This window comes from Ursus maritimus, unplaced genomic scaffold (assembly GCF_017311325.1).
Source record: "Ursus maritimus isolate PB19 unplaced genomic scaffold, ASM1731132v1 scaffold_68, whole genome shotgun sequence".
Lineage (NCBI taxonomy): Eukaryota > Metazoa > Chordata > Mammalia > Carnivora > Ursidae > Ursus > Ursus maritimus.
The window spans coordinates 62,404-81,088 of NW_024426863.1; the positions used below are offsets into that span (position 1 = coordinate 62,404).

General features: G+C 35.6%; 2 long non-coding RNA genes across 4 annotated transcripts in view; one reads left to right on the plus strand and one right to left on the minus strand.

Annotated features, from left to right (window-relative positions):
* Window positions 1-624, minus strand: part of LOC103680468 — a 56,902-nt gene extending 56,278 nt beyond the window's left edge. The window contains exon 1 of one of the 3 annotated variants that reach the window (XR_005833104.1): window positions 525-624. This is a non-coding gene — a long non-coding RNA (uncharacterized LOC103680468). The remainder of the gene's footprint in view (window positions 1-524) is intronic. The other 2 variants (XR_573117.2, XR_573116.2) reach the window with 2 other exon arrangements.
* LOC121101161 lies at window positions 611-17,991 on the plus strand. Its single transcript, XR_005833105.1, has 3 exons — window positions 611-734; window positions 5,846-5,911; window positions 17,773-17,991. It is a non-coding gene; the product is annotated as an uncharacterized LOC121101161 (long non-coding RNA).
* The last annotated feature ends 694 nt before the right edge of the window (window positions 17,992-18,685 follow it).

The following is an 18,685-nucleotide window of genomic DNA, read 5'->3' on the forward strand; positions in this document are numbered from 1 at the left end:
GGATGACCTCTAAGAAGGTATTTCTGCTAGTCTCGGGTAAAAGCCGCATATATTAAATACTCACTAAACACAATAGAGGAATTTAATAAATGTTTACAAATTTTTTTTTAAATGTTGAAAGCAAAACAAAACAAAAAAGAATTCAAATGAATTTGAGAGCATTCCCTCTTAATGTTTCCAGTTCACATTTCTTCCAGATTATCTTAAAAGAATAATGCGGGGAACAGTCAGCTCAGGCAGGTAGACAGCATGAGTCCCTCGGTTACTGGCGCTTACAAAGAAAGAGCTCCTGAAACTGCTCACAGGATACTCCAGCCCTCTAGATTACAGAAGAGACCTCGCCAGGAGTCCCAGAAAAAAAGCAACCTCTTCCCACAGCTGTGAACTTCAAGAGACGCGGGGGTGGGGGGGCGGGGGGGGCAGGGCTCAAAATTGAGACTTGGGAATCCACTGTATTCATTTCGGCTGCACCGCCCAGCCACAGGCGGCTACCCTCTCCTGGCTTTACTCGATAACAAACTTACCAAACTTCATACAGTCTTTATCACCTACACCTCGCCCGCACTCGGCCAAAACCCGGAACCGATTTCTCCTTCCACCGGAAGTCATTGCCCTGTCCCGACCACATTTCTAGTCGGGCCCTTGTGGCCGAGGCACCGCTGGCAAGGAGCGCTCCGCCCTCCCGGATGCGGTCGCTATGGTAACCAGTCTTTGCTTCCAAGGAGTTCTAAGCGGTAAGTGCCCGAGCTGTGGAAAAAGGTGTTCTTCGCCTCATTCTAACTCCCTCTAGTCCCAACTCCGAGACTGTGGCGTCTCTCCTCTCCCTCAGCGAGCACCACCACTCCCCTTCGCCCCGGGCTTGCTTCCTCCGCTTTCCCCAAAGCTTCCTTCGCTTACCCCACCCGGCGCTGTTCCCAGCCCTTTCGTGGTTGCTGACCGTTCTCTGGCAGGTGAGGAGGGTGGGGGAGTGCTGGGGTTGGGGCTTGTGAAGGATGAGGAGATCTAATCCCGCTCTTGTCTCTACACTTCCCTTCGAATGTTCTCATTCGAAAATTAAGAGAAAACCTAACCGATTGAATTTTTGTTTTCAGTTTTAATAGTTTTTTTTTCTGGAAAAGATGTGCGAGTTAATTATTTCTTGTAGATGGTCTTAGCAACTGATAACTTTTCAAAGTCCTTTCATACTTACTATCTCGCTTCACTTTCACTTCAACCCAGTGAAGCTAGTAAGGTAGGTGTTAATATTCCCATTTGGTAGATGAAGCAAACCAAGTGTCAAGGCCAAATAGCTAATTGTATAGCAGCAGAACAGGACTCTTAGTAAGCGTGCATCTTAGCAGGGTAGCCAGGCTATCTTTCAAGCTTACGGAAAAAGAATAAACCACTCTGCTTTGGGGCAGTTGCTGGACCCTGCAAATGGGCACTGTTAGGTTTTTTGTTAGTTTTTTCCTTCTTGCCTCTCCCTTTCCTTCTGTTGTTCCCTTTTATTGTCTCTTGTCTGTACTACTTGCCTCACATTGACCTCTCTTCCTTGCATTGTTCCCAGAGGTGAAATGGCATCTTGTGTTTTGGCAGCATGATTTAAATTTCACTTGGAGATGTTAAGATAGTTCTGTTGCTATTACTACTTAAATTTGCTTTCCTTCTTTTTTATCTTTCTTCTACCAAACCTCAGTTTGAGAAGCAGTCAAGATAAACCTAAGTACATTAAATAAAATATTTTAATATGGTCACTTATTTAATGATGGTATAAAGAATAACTGAATGACATGAGAAAGAAAATCTAAAGCAAAAATTATAAATTGGGTTCTCCATAGGATTTTGTCATGTTTAAAATTACTAACAAAGAGCATTAAGCTAAGTCAGAGGATCTGATTTTAGTCCTGGTTCCGACATACCTTCATACCTTCTGTGTGGCCCTAAGGAAATGTGTTAAGTGACAGACTTAAGTGCTGTTCTGAATACCTTCCTATACAGAATGACACCCCCTTGAACTTTTTAGACCTCAAATACCCACCTTTCCACAGCTTAGTTCTTCCTCATGGATAGTTATGCTCAAATCCTCAGTTTTTACAGCAAAAGCACATTACTTTTATGATCCCTTAGGGGATTATGTTTTCTCTTTTATTCCCTTTTTTTAGCCAAATTCTGAAAAGTCTGATCACAGTACCCCAATTTTCTCAATTCATTTTTTTTCATATTTGTGTGTGTGTGTGTGTGTGTGTGTGTGTATGTGTGTATGCATTTAGGTTTAGATAGTAAGAGGTACACCTTTTCCCCCAGCAGTTCCCAAGTGTTCAGTCATTTCATCTCAACATACTTTAGCTCACATCAATAAAGCATACTTTAGTTTGCAACTTTTTCTTTCATCTCCATAATGTCATTATTCTGCTGAAATGATCAATAATTCATTGACAATATCTAGTCTCTGTTTACATTTCCTTAGTTGTCTCAGAAATGTCTTTTTATGGTTGGCTTGCTTGAATCATGATCCAAACAAAGGCTGCACATTGCATTTGATTGTTCTGTCTCTTTAGTATCTTTTAAGCTATAGCAATCCCACTTTACTACTATCTTGGTTTTGTTTTTTCTTTTCCTGCCATTGGCTTATTGAAAAACCAGATTAGTTGTCTTACAATCTGAATTTATTTACACCAGAATAAACTTCTTAAAATACTTTTTACATGAATTCCTGCTCACTTGTCTTCATTTTTCATTTTCTAGAGCATTATTGTCCAATAGAAATATGATTAAGCCACAAATACAAACCACATTTTTGCTTTTAAATTTCCCAGTAGCCATATTAGGAAAGTAAAAAGAAACTGGTGAATTTTAATAATATATTTTATTTAATCCAATATATTCAGAGTATGATCATTTCAAAATATAATTAATGTAGAAATTATTAATGAGGCATTTTACATTGTTTTTTTCATACTAAATCTTTTTTTTTTAAGATTTTTTATTTATTCATATTCGACAGAGAGAGAGACAGCCAGTGAGAGAGGGAACACAGCAGGGGGAGTGGGAGAGGAAGAAACAGGCTCCAAGCAGAGAAGCATGATGTGGGGCTCGATCCCAGAACTCTGGGATCACACCGTGAGCCAAAGGCAGACGCTTAACGACTGAGCCACCCAGGCGCCCCCATACTAAATCTTTAAAGACTGCTGTGTAATTTACCTGTACAGCTCACCTCAGTTTGGACTTGCCACATCTTAAGTGCTCCATAGCCACATCTAACTAGTGACTGCTGTATTGAACAGGCTGTGTCTAAAGGATAATGTCTTGGGGTGCCTAGCTGGCTCAATCAGTAAAGCATGTGACTCTTGATCTCAGGGTCATGAGTTCAAGCCCCACATTGGGTGTAAAGCTTCCTTCAAAAAGTAAGTAAATAAATAAAATAGAGGATAAAATCCTAACTCTTTAACCTGGCATTCACTTACCTCCCAAATATGATCCTTAGTTTTCCAGCCTCATCACCTATTACTTCCATATGTGAAACATTTAAACAATGGGATCTTTTCTTGGTATTTCTTCCATAGTTTTGTTCAGGCAGTTCTCCTTTCTTATTCCATCTTTGCTCTTTGCTCCACCTATTAATTTTATCCCTCTTTTCAGACCCGTCTCTTCCATCAAACCTTTTATGCTGACTCAATCCCTAAAAATTAGTTCCTCCTCTCAACTTTCATAGCCAGTCCTGTATGTCCTATCCCACAGGGTACTATTATACATTTTGGATGTATGTTCTGATTCCCTAATTCTATAAGCTCTTGTAAGGGCAGGGACACCTCTCAAAAAACTAAGCACCAGCTATTGTGCCACATCTCTGAAGTTCTCACTATCTTATTTTAAGAAGGTAATTTATCCATTTTATGTGAAACTAACATAGCAGAAATATAAACTATGTTAGCATAATGGTTAAGAGCATGAAGTCTAAGGGCACGTAGGTGGCTTAGTCAGTTAAGCATCTGAGTCTTGATCTCAGCTCAGGTCTTGATCTCAGGGTTGTGAGTTTGGGCCCTGCCTCAGGCTCCACACTGGGTGTGAAGCCTACTTTAAAAAAAAAAAAAAAGAGCATGAAGTCTAAAGTCAGACTGCATAAGTTTGAATCCAGACTATGTCTCTTACTGGTTATATGAACATTTTAAGTTAACTAATCTCTATGTCTTGGTTTCTTTCTCTGTAAAAAAGGAATAATAATAGTATCTCCCTCTAGGTTTGTTGTGAGAATTCAACGAGATAATAATGCCTAAAGTAGTAAATATTCAGGAAAGATTAGCTTTTGTTGTTATTATTATTAGTAGTGAAATATTTGTTGCTGAGTTTTGACTATTAGAACATTAAGAATTCATAGCTATATTTTAGGAATTTCCGAACAGAGCAAATGAATGCTACAAACTATTGAGTTGGAAAAATGACCCCCAAACCCAAATGTTTATTGAATTATATAGTTTGTGGATAAATTAGAAGCATGGGCAAAAACCTCTTAATTCCCATGTCATCAACATTTAACATAAACAAGATAGATATTTAATTTCAAGATGATTGACCAAAAAATAATCAAGGTGATTGATCAAGTTGAGTTAAATGTGAATATAGATGTAGATGTAAATATGGTTATAGAGTATAGATACATCAGGGGTTTAAGACCCTTGGTTGTAGTAATGGCAAAAATCAATTTTTACTCAATTTATCACTTCAGTACTTGTCTGCCCATTAATTAATGTCTACCACACATTAATAAATTCTTAATTTGAGATCATATTAGTAAATTGTGCTTCTTATTGATGGATAATATTTGCAATATATACAGTGTAGTTCTGCTGTTTTTATCCTAGCATTATATTTATATTTACTTGGCTCTTTCTACTGGTTTCATTGCCAACTCTTCTTCAATTTTCTCGATCTTACTTATTTCTGAGTTTTTAAGATTTTCATATTAGTAAACTAAACTGTATTTATTTTTAAGTACCACAAAATACTATGGTTATGTTCTGAAATTAGATGGTTGCCCCTACAGCAACTTAAAATCTGCTGGGAAGATAGGAAAACCATCAAGAATTAGCTACTGATGAGATAAACACACATATACACACAGAGTACAGATAGAGCTGTCACTCACTTATTCATTCAATCAACAAACCACTTATTGAGTGTCTACCATGTGTCCCACACTTTGTTATAAGAGACATAAGACAGTTTGTTGTAGCCCTTGTAAAAGCTTAGAGTTTATCTGTATAAACAGACAAAGAAGCAACTGAAGTAGCTGTAGGAAGTGCTATGCCAGAGGAAATGCAGGTGCTGTGACACTTACTAATTTATAGTTACGTGAATAGAATAAGGCAGATTACCTGAATGACTGAAATCCTTGACTCAAAATGAGGCTAATCCAGAGATGCATGGAAGTATTAAGCTTTAAATATTGAAGTATTAAGTTTTAATGGAAGGGACAGATGAACGGTTAGAATTAGAGAAACTCCTCTTTTTTTTTTTTTCCCCTTTGGCATATTGTCATAAAGCTTTAGATGGTATTGAGAATCAGCCCTATTGAACAATCCTACCTCGTTTTTTAGAAATGGTTTTTTAGGGGCACCTTGAAAAGGTTGGCCCAGTCAGTTAAGTGTTTGTCTGCCTTTGACTCAGGTCAGGATCCTGGAGTCCTGGGAAGGAGCCCTGCATCCATCAGTGGGGGAGTATCCCTCTGCCCCCCCCCCCACTGCTCCTCCTCTCTCTCTCAAATAAATAAATAAAATCTTTAAAAAAAAATTGAAATGGTTTTTCATTTTTGCGTTTTTCCCCTCACTCTTTGTCTTCATTTGATCTATTCTCTCTTTTGTCTTTTCAGTGGTAATCATCAGTGAAAATTCATGAATTTGAGCAAGGCAGTGCACTAAGCAGGAGAGACAAAGAGGTAAATACTTTTGCTGACAACACACCTGTTACTGTGTTTTTCTTGTTTTTTAACTTCAGTTGTGTCAGTGTTCTTTCAACCTTGTTTCATACCTTTTAGAGGTCTTTATCTTACCTAGAATTTTTGTTCCTGTCTTACTACCTTCTTCACGTCTGATGTTTTAATCTTTCCATGAACCTATTAAAGATACCATCTACAATCCATTTTCTGTTTCTCTTTAGTAATCATAATAAATACCAAACTTATTTGCCCCATTCACTTCTTTTTTTAAAAGCTTTTAAAATTTTATTTTATGTACTTATTAGAGAGAGAGAGAGAGAGAGAGAGCGTGCGCGCACTCGCGCACAAGGTGGGGGCGGGCAGAGGGAGAAGCATACTCCCCACTTAGCAGAGAGCCTGTCCCAGGGCTCAATCTCAGGATCCCGGTATCATGACCTGAGCCACCCAGGATCCAGGGATCATGACCTCAGCCAAAGGCAGATGCTTAACTGACTGAGCCACCCTGGCATCCCTTCCCCCATTCACTTCTTTACCCCTTTCTAAAGCTTTTTTCTTATGACCACTCTGGCTTTTCTGTGAGCTTTCCAATTACCTTGAAATTTGAACCTTGTGATGATCTGTTTCAACCATGTAGTAATATGCATTTATATCCTTTTTTTAAAGCATTCTTCTCCATTTTAGTTTTTTAAAACTGAATTTTTTTTTATTTTAGTCATGTAATTGATTCACAGAAGAAAGGTTAATCTGAATGATCAAGGGGTGTTAATTTGTGGGTTAAAATGTATTAAACAGTTGGTATGAAGTCTGTTTACGTCAATTAGAGAGTATAATGAAGATGTTTCCAGAGTGTTATGGAACCTTTTGAAGTTACCTTGGAATTTAACTCTTGTATTCAACCATGGCACCCATCTGAACATGCCATTGCATTTAGGTTTTTAAATTTGTGTATATTCCAATAGATATGAATAGATCTACATATTTTTTAAAAGTTTGACTTTAATACTAAGATTCTTATGTTTTGTTGTAGGAAATACATTCATGATTCAGTTCATCATTACCATAATGAAAAACATGATCACTCTCATATTTTTTTCAAAAATAAAATGCAACTGGACTGTATGCCTAACAAAACATTACTAGGTTTTTTGTTTATGTACCTCTTTCTTTTTAAAACTAGATTAGTGTCATTATTATAGATTTTTTAGTTCTTTTTTAAGAAGATTTTATTTATATATTTGTCAGAGAGAGAGAGAAAGAGAGTACAGGCAGGGAGATCAGCAGACAGAGGGAGAAGAAGGCTCTTTGCTGAGCAAGGAGCCTGATGCAGGACTGGATCCCAGGACCCTGGGATCATGACCTGAGCCAAAGGCAGACGTTTAACTGACTGAGCAACCCAGGTGTCCCTACAGATTTTTTTAATACTAAGTATCTCATATTGAAAGGTAGCACTGATAAAGACATAAAATTTGATGTGATCATTTAAAGAAATGATTTGTTTTCCCCTCCAAAATTATGTGATATAATATTATGAAACATTTTAGTATTGGTTAATATCTTCAAAATTTCAAATTAGTTAATTTTATGCAGAGTTTAATAATGTTATGGTCAATTTTAATAGTTGAATATAATTTTTGTATAATGATAGCATTAAGATGAATGAAACATCGCAACTTCAACAGTTCAAAATCCATGGAGATATGAGGGTAAAAATCAAATTTTGAAATATATTCTTTACTTAGCACTAGGGTTACTATAGTACTATTTTTTTACTTGTGTCAGTTTACTAGTAATAAACACAGTTAGCATTTCAGCTTCTTCTTGCAACCTTTCAGTTGAATTAATTAGAGACTGATGAAAAACATATCTTATATGCTAAAGAGACTTCTGCAATGATGGATTAGATGCCAAAATAATGAAACCACACGGCTTAAAATATATACTGAAGATAGATGTTTTCTGATGAATTTCCACAAAATATCATATTTTTAAAATATTTTAAGCAATTCATAGTAATACTTGTTAATCTACTGTAGAAGCACCATGAGTAGTCTTTTGTAGTTCATTAGTAATTTCTTTAATGAGTTTTTTTGTGTGATAAAGTAACAGACAAATGACAGATTGTTTGCCTTTAATGATTTCCCTGTTTCAAGCGCATTACAAAGCAATTAGAAATCTGACAGCATTTTCACTCTGCATTACTGATCATCTAAAGTGATGAGGAATGAGAGGTGATGAATATGAATTGCATATTTTCATATGATTATCATAAATTATTACCTTGTCTGATGTGCTGCAGGTGAAGCAGGAGCATTAAAGAAAGACCGATATATTAATTTGAAAGACTATATGATTTTTGTTTTTGTAGTATAAAAACTGATCTGCAGTGTTAGTCTCTATGAATATTAACTTAATTTTTAGTTTTTATCTTAATTTGGGGTAATCTAAATCACTTTTCTTATTTCAATACAAGAAAAGGAAATATTATTCCATAGTACAATGTACACATATCATTTAAATTCAGCATTTAAAAAATCTAATTTAAAAAATGAGATGGTGTTGGTGCCCGGCTGGCTATGATGGAGCATGTGACTCTTGATCTCAGGGTTGTGAGTTTGATCCCCATGTTGGGTGTAGAGATTACTTTAAAATAAAACCTTTAAAAGAATGAGATAGTGAATTTGTTGATATGCATATATACAATATTCAGATATATCAATACAGTGAAGGATCTACTTAGAAATAGATCTTATGTTAGTCCTAGGTTAAAGTCAGGTAATCCTGCAAAAGAAGTAAGATAAGAAAGTGTAACAAGATGTAAAAGAAGATTTTTCTAGGTCCCCCGTAAAAATTCTTTGGCCCCAGTCCATGGTAAATGCTGTTTCCCCAGCGTCTTGCTTCAGCTGTTGTTAGGACTAACATGCTATTATTACTTGGTTCCCAGCCTTGGACTTTGGAGCAAAGATTGGTCCAGAAACTAGATAATAATCTTTAGTACAAGGGGAACTGGCATGCTTACACCATTTGAAATGATTAGAAACATATTTGGATTAATTTTACCACCATAAATTAATTTATATTTTGATATATCTCTAATCATAGGTTTTAGTTGTTTATCAATACGTAATGAATGGAGTTGAATTTCATTGCACTAACAATACTGTGTCTTGCTTCAGTCCTGTTTTGGTTTTTTTTTTTTACCTTTTTGCTGTGGTTTGCTCCATGACATACATCTCTTAGAGAGCCATGCCTTCCTGGAGCCATCTTTATTTATGAAGGTCATAATCTATATGATAATATGATTATAAATCAATATTAATGAGTTTTTACATGCATCTTATAACTCATTCTCCTTATTTTATATTTGATTGTATATATTTATATAGTATGTATATATAATGTGTATATAAGCATGTATATGTATTTTCCCATTTTATATATATCAACTAAAAGTGCCAAGCCTTCACAAATGAACTTTTTGTGTTCTGGAAATTTGAGGAGAGACATCTGAAATTCATTACATATTTACTCAGTGAAAATTCAGATAGCATAATGATAAAAGCAAATTATCAGTAAAAAAGGTTGAGATCCTTACATAGCCCAATTTCATAATATTTTTTACTGGCTAAGCTTTCCAAATGTGTTATTCTTTTTGTCTGACGACCTCCCAGTTTATTTTTTCTACAGGGACTTCCTTCATCTATAAGACAGGTCCAACTAGTACACTTTATAGAATCAGAATATTGATTCCCAATGCCCTCAAATGCTTTCTGCTCATATTCCTTATCTTAGTGTTACTCTAGACTTCAGTTTGATTATTTCTACAGCACAGCCAATTCTCCTTTTCCTTTCTACTTTTTCCCCCTTTCTTTCTACTTCTAACATACTACCAACGAACATAGCTATTTGACTTTGGACCAAAGTCTCCAGTTCTAATTGGTTTAGATATCTTACATATTTTTCCTATGACACCTGAGTTCCTAGGAACCTGGGCCGTCCAACTGTGACGCTCAGCAAATCAATAGCTGAGGAAACAGACACTCCTAAATTGTAAATTATAAATATTTCATCTTCTCTGATAAAAAGGAGCCTTTGGAACACATTCTGCCTTTTCTAAAATTTCTTTCTTAGTGCAAGATGCAGAACTAGGGGCGCCTGGGTAGCGCAGTCGTTAAGCGTCTACCTTCGGCTCAGGGCGTGATCCCGGCGTTCTGGGATCGAGTCCCACATCGGGCTCTTCCTCTGGGAACCTGCTTCTTCCTCTCCTACTCCCCTGCTGTGTTCCCTCTCTCACTGGCTGTCTCTCTGTCACATAAATTAAATCTTAAAAAAAAAAAAAAGATGCCGAACTAAATACAAAAATGAGGTCTAATGTTTATTATTAACAAGGACTTTCACACATTATGTATTTCCTCACTTGATCTGTATAAAATTCCATAAGACATGTAAGGCAGATGCTATTGTCATACACATAAGGAAATAAGACTGATGAGGGACAGAGGTAAGATTCAAACTCAAGTTAGCTGAGTCCACATCTTTTGCATTTTCTGTCACACTGCCTTAGCTGCCATATTGAAAGCTCTTCTACTAAATGGCTAAAACTGTACAGATAGAAGAACTTTAGAGTTCCCCTCTGCTATCATTCTTCCTTGTCGTTTTTTAGAGAAAATGGACCCGAGAAAGTTAAGGATTTACCCCAGGTCTGGCCCAAAACTAAGATCACAACTCTAGAATTTCTTGGGTTAGTTCCAGAGGTCTTTCCATTCCAGTGCACTGCCTTCATGTTTTCTGAATCTACATGATTACTTCCTTTATTTTTTCTTCAACTGTTAGAATAAATTATTGATTATAGTCCTGGCTTAGTAAATATAAGTAATCCCCTCTGTCCTCAGTATTTGTTAGTAATAAAATGAAGTCAGTTTTATCTGGCAAAACTTTTTCATAACGTAGAAACATTCTGGAATATTGTAAGGTGAGAGTGGAAGAGAGAGATGTGACTGCTTTGTGTTGGGAGAGTGGAAGAGAGGAAGGTTGGAGTTGTTACTTGCCCCCGTTAACTTCTTTTTTTTTTTTTTAATTTATTTATTTTAGACAGCAGGGAGGGGCAGAAGGAGAGGGGAAAAAATCTTCAAGCACTCCCCGCTGAGTTTGAGGTGGGGCTCAGTCCCAGACCCCAAAACCATGCCCCAAACCAAAATCAAGAGTCCAACGCTCAACCGACTGAGACACCAAGCGCCCCACCCCATTTCCTTCTTGATTACCCTGCACAGATGATGTCCGAGGCACACTCTTTCCTCTCTAACTTGGGAACATCTCTGATTGATTGTTTACATGGATTTAAGGTTAGAAAAATAGTTAAGGCCAAATAAACAATTCAGGGACCAAATTTTTTTTCTTCCTAAGGTATATAAATGTAAATAGTAACAGAAGCTGAGAAAACATACATAATTACATAATTACATAATGAGGAACAACAATTACATAATGAGGAACAACAATTCTCCTGGTACAATGGGCAGCTTAGTTCAACATAGCAGTTGACTCTGATTCTGATTCTGTAGTAGAGACCAGATTTTTTACTTCCTTTTTCAATTGGTGCCTCTTTCCACCATAGTTATGCTTCTGATCCACTTGTGTAATTAGTTGGTTGGTCATATGACACAGAGACTTCTCTCCTTGAAAATTGGGTTCATTTCTTGACTCCACGCACTTAATCTTCTTCATCTCTCTCCCTTTTTCTAACCAAATAACAGCTATTCTTCACACTTTTCAAGTTTTGAATGTTTTTATGAGCACTTCTATTTAAATACCATTCCATCACTCACCACTTTCTCTAGTCATAGAAAATCCTTTTAATTTTATTCACAAAGCATTCCCTCTTTCCTTCGCAAAATTTCTACCTAAAATGGATTTATATCTTGTCCCAGTGCAGCATCACTTAGTTGAAGCAATAAGCCATTTAAGATCCCTAGGGAAAAGGAGGGTCAATAAATTGGAAAGAAAACTAAGGAAATAAACTTTTAAATTTTGAGACATCTCAGGGATCTGATATGGTGGAGCTAAACATAAAAGAGATCAAGATTCTTGACTAGTCATCAATAAGGAGTTCTGAAACAGATCCTCAGGAGAGAGGAAGTATGTCAATAGCCATTGGTTTAGCAATGAAGACAGTTTTTACATTCATTTCTTCGTAACCATTTTTTCCTTATCCTGAATTGGAGAATAGACTAAAAAGGCTTACAACCCTGAAATAGACAACAGTATTCACTTCTTACTTGATAGTATGACCTGTCCATTCTATCAGGAAAAAAAGATACTAAGTTCATTTGGCATATTTGGCCTTTGAGATATTATGTTGTTTGTTTTCCAGTATTTTATGCCCTTCTAGGTGTTACTAATTGATTAATTTGTTATCGCATGTTTCCAGGTTAAACTAAGCTAATTGCCAAATCACGTTCCCCTTGTTTTAAAGGTGGATATGTTTTCCCTTTTCCAGTCTCCAGGGATATTTTCCCACCGTTTTAAGATAGTAAAAGGAGAGGGACATAGTTGAAAAGATTGGGAGGAAAGAAGACTGACAAGATGATTTTTTTTTTCTTTTGCACTAGTCACATCATCTGTATAACTTATTCTATTCCAATAGTCATAAATATTTGACTAATATCTTAATTCATTTTTTGGACTTCTTAAAGTTTTAATTTACTATCTCTGCAAAGAAAAAACTTGATTTCTCTTCAGTAAGAGTAAGTGGGATCATATCTATTGCTTGATGAGGATGTTCCTCTTACAGGCTAGTTCAGTTGTCCTTCGCCATTACAGTGCATGGCTTCTCCATCAGGGAGTGAGCACAAGGTAAGCCCTACAACACTGCTTTATCATCTCTTATTTGGGACTCTGCCTAGATGGTGATCTTTTAAAATTTTGAATTCTCACTCTAGGAGAATGTTACATGATAGTTGTTATTGAAACAAATTGGAAGTCCAAATTAATGTAATTGGATTTGAAGGATTTGTGTTCCAGGAACAATTGAGCAATCTTCCTGTTCTGTTTTGGTAACAGAACAGTGACTTTCAATAACTTTCAATAGATTTCAAACTTGACACCATGGCTTATCAAACAGCCCCTCTCCAACCCTATAAAATGTATGGTAAGTCCTTTTTAGCTCTAAAAATAAAACTCAGAGCCCTTTATCCATATCTTTTTTGTGACTACTAGGATATCTGTAAACAGGAAGATTGTATTTTAATGAAGGGAGAAGAGAAAGGAAAGAACTCTTTGAACTCCAATTTAGCACATTGGAATAAATATTTTCAGAACATTTATTTAAGTAGTAGATCATGGGTTAGTATTAAACTTCTTGGGCTTCTTTGTGATCAACAGAGCTTTCAGCTTTCCATGGTCAAGTGCAACATTTAATGCGTGGCAATAATACATTTATGCAAAATAAAAGGGAATTTCATGCTTGGGAGGAAAAGAAGTTTATGCAATTTTATTCTTACCTAAAGAACTGACCATTAAAGTAATCTAAGGTGAAAGGAGTTTTTTTTCCTGTCTTCATTTTGGAAAATTGACATAAAAACCTTAAGATTTCCCATATTGCATTTTAAAACTTTTTTGAGCCTGCTCTATTGCTGCATGATAATCTTCTATTTCTAAAGAATTAGATGTTTCTCTCTCTAAAAGGGAAGGTAAAGCAAGAGTTGAATAATCTTTTGCCTATAAAATATGCATATTTATGAAAAAAGTGTATACATTTGAAAAATTTTTATGCTCCTGTTTATTTGTTACTATGGCAACCACCACACTGCCTAGTATTTATGTTGTCTAAGATTCAGAGCACCTTTTCAAAAAAATAAATAAATAAATATGCCAGAACCATGTACTGTATTTATTTTGAAGCTTAGAAAAATATTTATTCTAATGCATTTTTTTGAAGAAAAATAGCAATAAATAATGTAAACTTCAGCCTGGTTTAAATGGTACATTTTCCAGTGTATGTTTTTAAAATCAAAATAATTACATTTTTTTCCTTGTTATAAAAATCAGAATAAAGAATAGAAATAATGAATTTTTTAAAAAGATTTTATTTATTTATTTGACTGCGAGATAGAACCAGAGAGCACAAGCAGGGGGAATGGCAGAGGGAGAGGGAGAAGTAGGCTCCCAGCAGAGCGGGAAGCCTGATGCAATGTGGGGCTCCATTCGGGGCTCCATCCCATGCCCCTGGGATCATGACCTGAGCCAAAGGTAGATGCTTAACCGACTGAGCCACCCAGGTGCCCCTAGAAATAATGAATTTTTAAAACTCATGAGTCAATCTTAAAAGGTAGTCTCTTGGTTTTTCTTAATTTTATGACTTAATATTTTGATTCATAACAAATTTCTGAAAATACAAACAAGAACACTTAGATAAGATAGTTAATGTTAGCTACATAAATCAGAAAATATAAATGGTTTGCATTTCTGATTGCAGATGGTTCTTTGATATCTATGAATAAAAGATTTATATTTTGCATGTGAACTGAAAGGCATGGTTGTTACTATTTTTCTTAGTTTATTTAAATTATTTTCTGACATGTGTGATACATAAATATAATTTCTTAATGTTAGACATCAGAATGGAAGTTATGAAGTATAAAAGCAGACATGTTTCATGTCACGTATTACTTGTTAAGAAAAACTGCAATACAACATTTAAGTACAACAGAATAGTGAGCATATTGTCTCTGATACTTGCAAACAGGATGGATCTGCAGTTTCACAGTTTATGTTGACAGCATCTTTGTGGGAAGTATAATTATCAAATGAATTATAACATGTCCTAGTATTAAGATTATTAATAGTAATTTTAATTGCCTTTTTCAAGATAATTGGATATGTTCTCATAAGTATATGGGAAAGGGGGTATTGGGCTAATCAGATATTTTGAACTCAGTTATCTTTAAAATATGTAGAAGTTGGGGCGCCTGGGTGACTCAGTCGTTAAGCGGCTGCCTTTGTCTTGGGGCGTGATCCCGGCGTTCTGGGATCGAGCCCCATATCAGGCTCCTCCGCTGGGAGCCTGCTTCTTCCTCTCCCACCCCTGCTTGTGTTCCCTCTCTCACTGGCTCTCTCTCTCTCTCTCTCTGTCAAATAAATAAAATCTTAAGAAAGAAAAGTGAAAAAATGAAAAAGTATCTGCCAGGTGTGTGTGCGTGTGTTTTAAAGATTTATTTATTTATTTTAGAGAGCACACCGGGAGGGGTGGAGGTGGTAGGTGAGGACCACAGGGAGAGGGAAAGAATCCCAAGTAGGCTCCATGCCCAGCACAGAGCCTGATGCAGGGCTCAGTCTCACAACCCTGAGATCATGACCTGAGCTGAAACCAAGAGTCATAGTCTTAACATTAAATAGAAAACATATACTATAAGAGCAAAAGAAAATATTCATAAATTACAAATTATGTTAATCTCTTATAAAAATGCCAGGTTACATTTATATCTTTAAACTGTTTTTGTGTGTGTGTTGGTAAATTTAGGTGAAAGTGAAATCTAGACTTTTAGCTAATTTTTGTTTTGCTTTATTCCTCTGACCTCTGAGTCCATATTAGCAGTATCTGAGTTTATTTACACAGTGTACTAGCTATATGCCTAGGTAATTTTTTAGAACATCATTACCCAGTATAGTTACACGGTAGAGATGTAAGTTATTCATTAAGAGGGTTCTTTCCAATAAGACAATGGGAAATAATTTCTAAATTGGATTTTTAAGTATTCCTTTCTACAAATGCCATTTCTAATATAGTGTCTCTTTACACGTTTTTTATTCCCTTTAGAATTTATTTTTACCAATTTTCCTTTTTAAAACAGTACTACATGCACTTTTTATTCCAACTATCTTTTGTGTATTTTTAGATTCTTTATTTTTTTGTTAGAGTTAACTATACTTTCATTTATACAGTTTCTTTCTGTTTTCTTCTCATTTTCTTTCTTTGATTCTGACTCATTTTAACTCTGGCTTTATTTGTCCTTTTCTTAATGTCAGTCTTTCTTTTCATGTGACACCTTCCTACTGCCTGTTTTTTTATAGTTTATTTCAATGTGCTACTCATATTTCGTTGTCTGAATCCTGACTCCTTTTTTGTCACTATTACCTGTTACCATCAACTTTGATTATGATGTACCTAGAAAATAAAGTAGGTTTTTTTCTTGGTAATCGAATGGAAAGTCAAAGACAATGCCCAGAGATCTTTTACTTTCATGAAAAAGAAAATGATGAGTTTCAACCCGAAGGGTGTCAAGTTCATAAAGGCTAATGGTAATCTAAGATCTGTTGGCATTAATATGATTATCAGAGAGAGGCAATTTTCTCTATGAGTAAAGACATTTTCCCAGATTGAGGTTAAAACTTCTCTTGTCTCATTCTTGTTTTCCTTGCCACCTTTCTTCCAATGTCTTTGTGATCTTTTTATGAGAAATAATTATTAAAATATAGTCAATTTGTTGTTCCTTTACATATATCACAAGAGATTATGTTTCTTTTCACTAAACACACTGTACGTTTTACAAAATATGCCCACATGTATTAAATCCATTCATTGAAAGCCATACAGTGACTGGTCACTTTATTCTCATATTATTACCCGATGCTATTAATTTATTCTATATTGTGTTCACGTTATCCACTCTTCTCCCCTCTCTTGTGTTCTTTCAATGTTTTTCCTTTGTCACTCTGTTGTATTTGTTTGTAACAGTGAAAACTACTGTGCCAGGATCCTTCCCCCAGCAAGAAAACTAATCACCAGAAGTGTAAATAAGTTCAACATATTGTGCCAAGGAAGGTCTGATCCTCCCATTTTATGACCTGCCGCTAGGAGGTCACATGACTGGAAATATCTAGCCTAATTCCTATGGCTACTTCCAGGAAAGCAGCACAATAAGAAAATTTTCCTGCTTAGCTGTAGTCTGATGTATTCCCAGGTGACCTGGAACAGGGCACCAGCCTTTGAGACATGGATGGCAGGATTAATTATTTATTGATAATAGGTATCTATGGACAGTTCTGTTATATTTATAGAAGGTATTTCCGAATGCTGAGTAGAAGATTTCAAAATTACAATTGCATTTTAAAATTAAGAGAATGTTGTAAAAAATTAGTATCTCTTTCTACCCCACGCATAAAATATTTTAATGATTTTTAGCTGATGATCATCTAAGGATGTAATTTCATGATTTTTATAATAGAAAGTTATAGTATTTTTTAATCCTGCTTGCAGCTGAGTGTGTTGCCAACTCTTTCAGTTCCCTGTAGGAGAAATTATTTTTAGTACATTAAATAAGAATGTGAATCATTTTTAAAAGTGAATTACCAACAATTTTTTGTTATATATTATACCGGTTGCTTTTTCATAGACAAATCTTGCTTTCAAGGAGACTAATAGCACCTAACCCATTCATTCACTTTTTTATGTCATTTTAGTTATCTTGGATATTTTTTTTAAAGATTTTATTTATTTATTTGACAGAGACAGCCAGCGAGAGAGGGAACACAAGCAGGGGGAGTGGGAGAGGAAGAAGCAGGCTCATAGCGGAGGAGCCCGATGTGGGGCTCGATCCCATAACGCTGGGATCACGCCCTGAGCCGAAGGCAGACACTTAACGACTGCACCACCCAGGCGCCCCTATCTTGGATATTTTTTTTAACTTCTTTTTTTTTTAGGTAATCTCTGTGCCTAACATGGGGCTTGAACTCTCAAGCCCGAGATCAAGAGTCTCATGCTGTCCTGACTGAGCCAGCCAGGTGCCCTGGATCTTGGATATTTTTAATTGGAATGAATCTTTGATTATTTTTTAAATAGAAAAATTTGATCATATTTCCTTTTCCAGGGGCAGTTTAAGTTTAGCAGTTTCATCATTCCAGAGATGAGCTGTCCATTCCCAGCATGGAGTAGGCAACAGAAGGAAGTGAGGGAAGACAGCAGCAGTGAAAGAAGCAAGGAAACCTTCAATGCTCTACCTTCATTCTCAAGAAATTACACTTGGTGTAGTTCATAACTTTTTTCAAATTTTTTTCAAAAATAAAATCTCTACAGATCTAAAGATTAATACATTATTTCCTTTTAAAATGCCAAAAGACTATATTTTTTCCTTTTGAAGATTTACATTTCCTTTGGAAATGTTGTATATGGTATCTATAACCTCCTCCAGTTTTAGATTTAAGAGTACCTTGTTTTTATTCCTTCGTACTTTTGCATAAGCAAAAATATTCTTCTCTTCCTTCAGGTGGGATGATCCTATACTCAGATGGGTCCTTTAGCCAGAGAAATTGCTCTTCTTGTCTAGAATTTCCTTCTGTAAAAGTAAACAGGTTTAATTTAACAAACATTGACTATCTCTTATAGGGTATATATGTAGTTTGAACATAATAAATTGTTTATTATGCAATCCTCAGGTTGCAAATAAAAATTTGGCATAGCGTTATAAAATAACTGGAAATTGCTCTGCAATTGGGATACCCTTACCTAAATTTCTAGGCCAAGCTAGAAATATAATTTCTTCTGCTGTTGGAAATAAAATCTGGGGGGAATTGGTCACTTTTATTATCACTTCCATTATTTACTTTCTATGTTGTTTAAATCACATTTTATCTAGTAATTGTAGAAAGTTATTTATATCTTTAGTTATTCATTTCATCAAGTTGGAAAAAGGTTATGATGAAGTTTAATGAAATTTTTGTGCTTTATGTACTCCAGAGATTTTATAACAGATTACATTCACCAAACATCTGTGGGGTTATTTC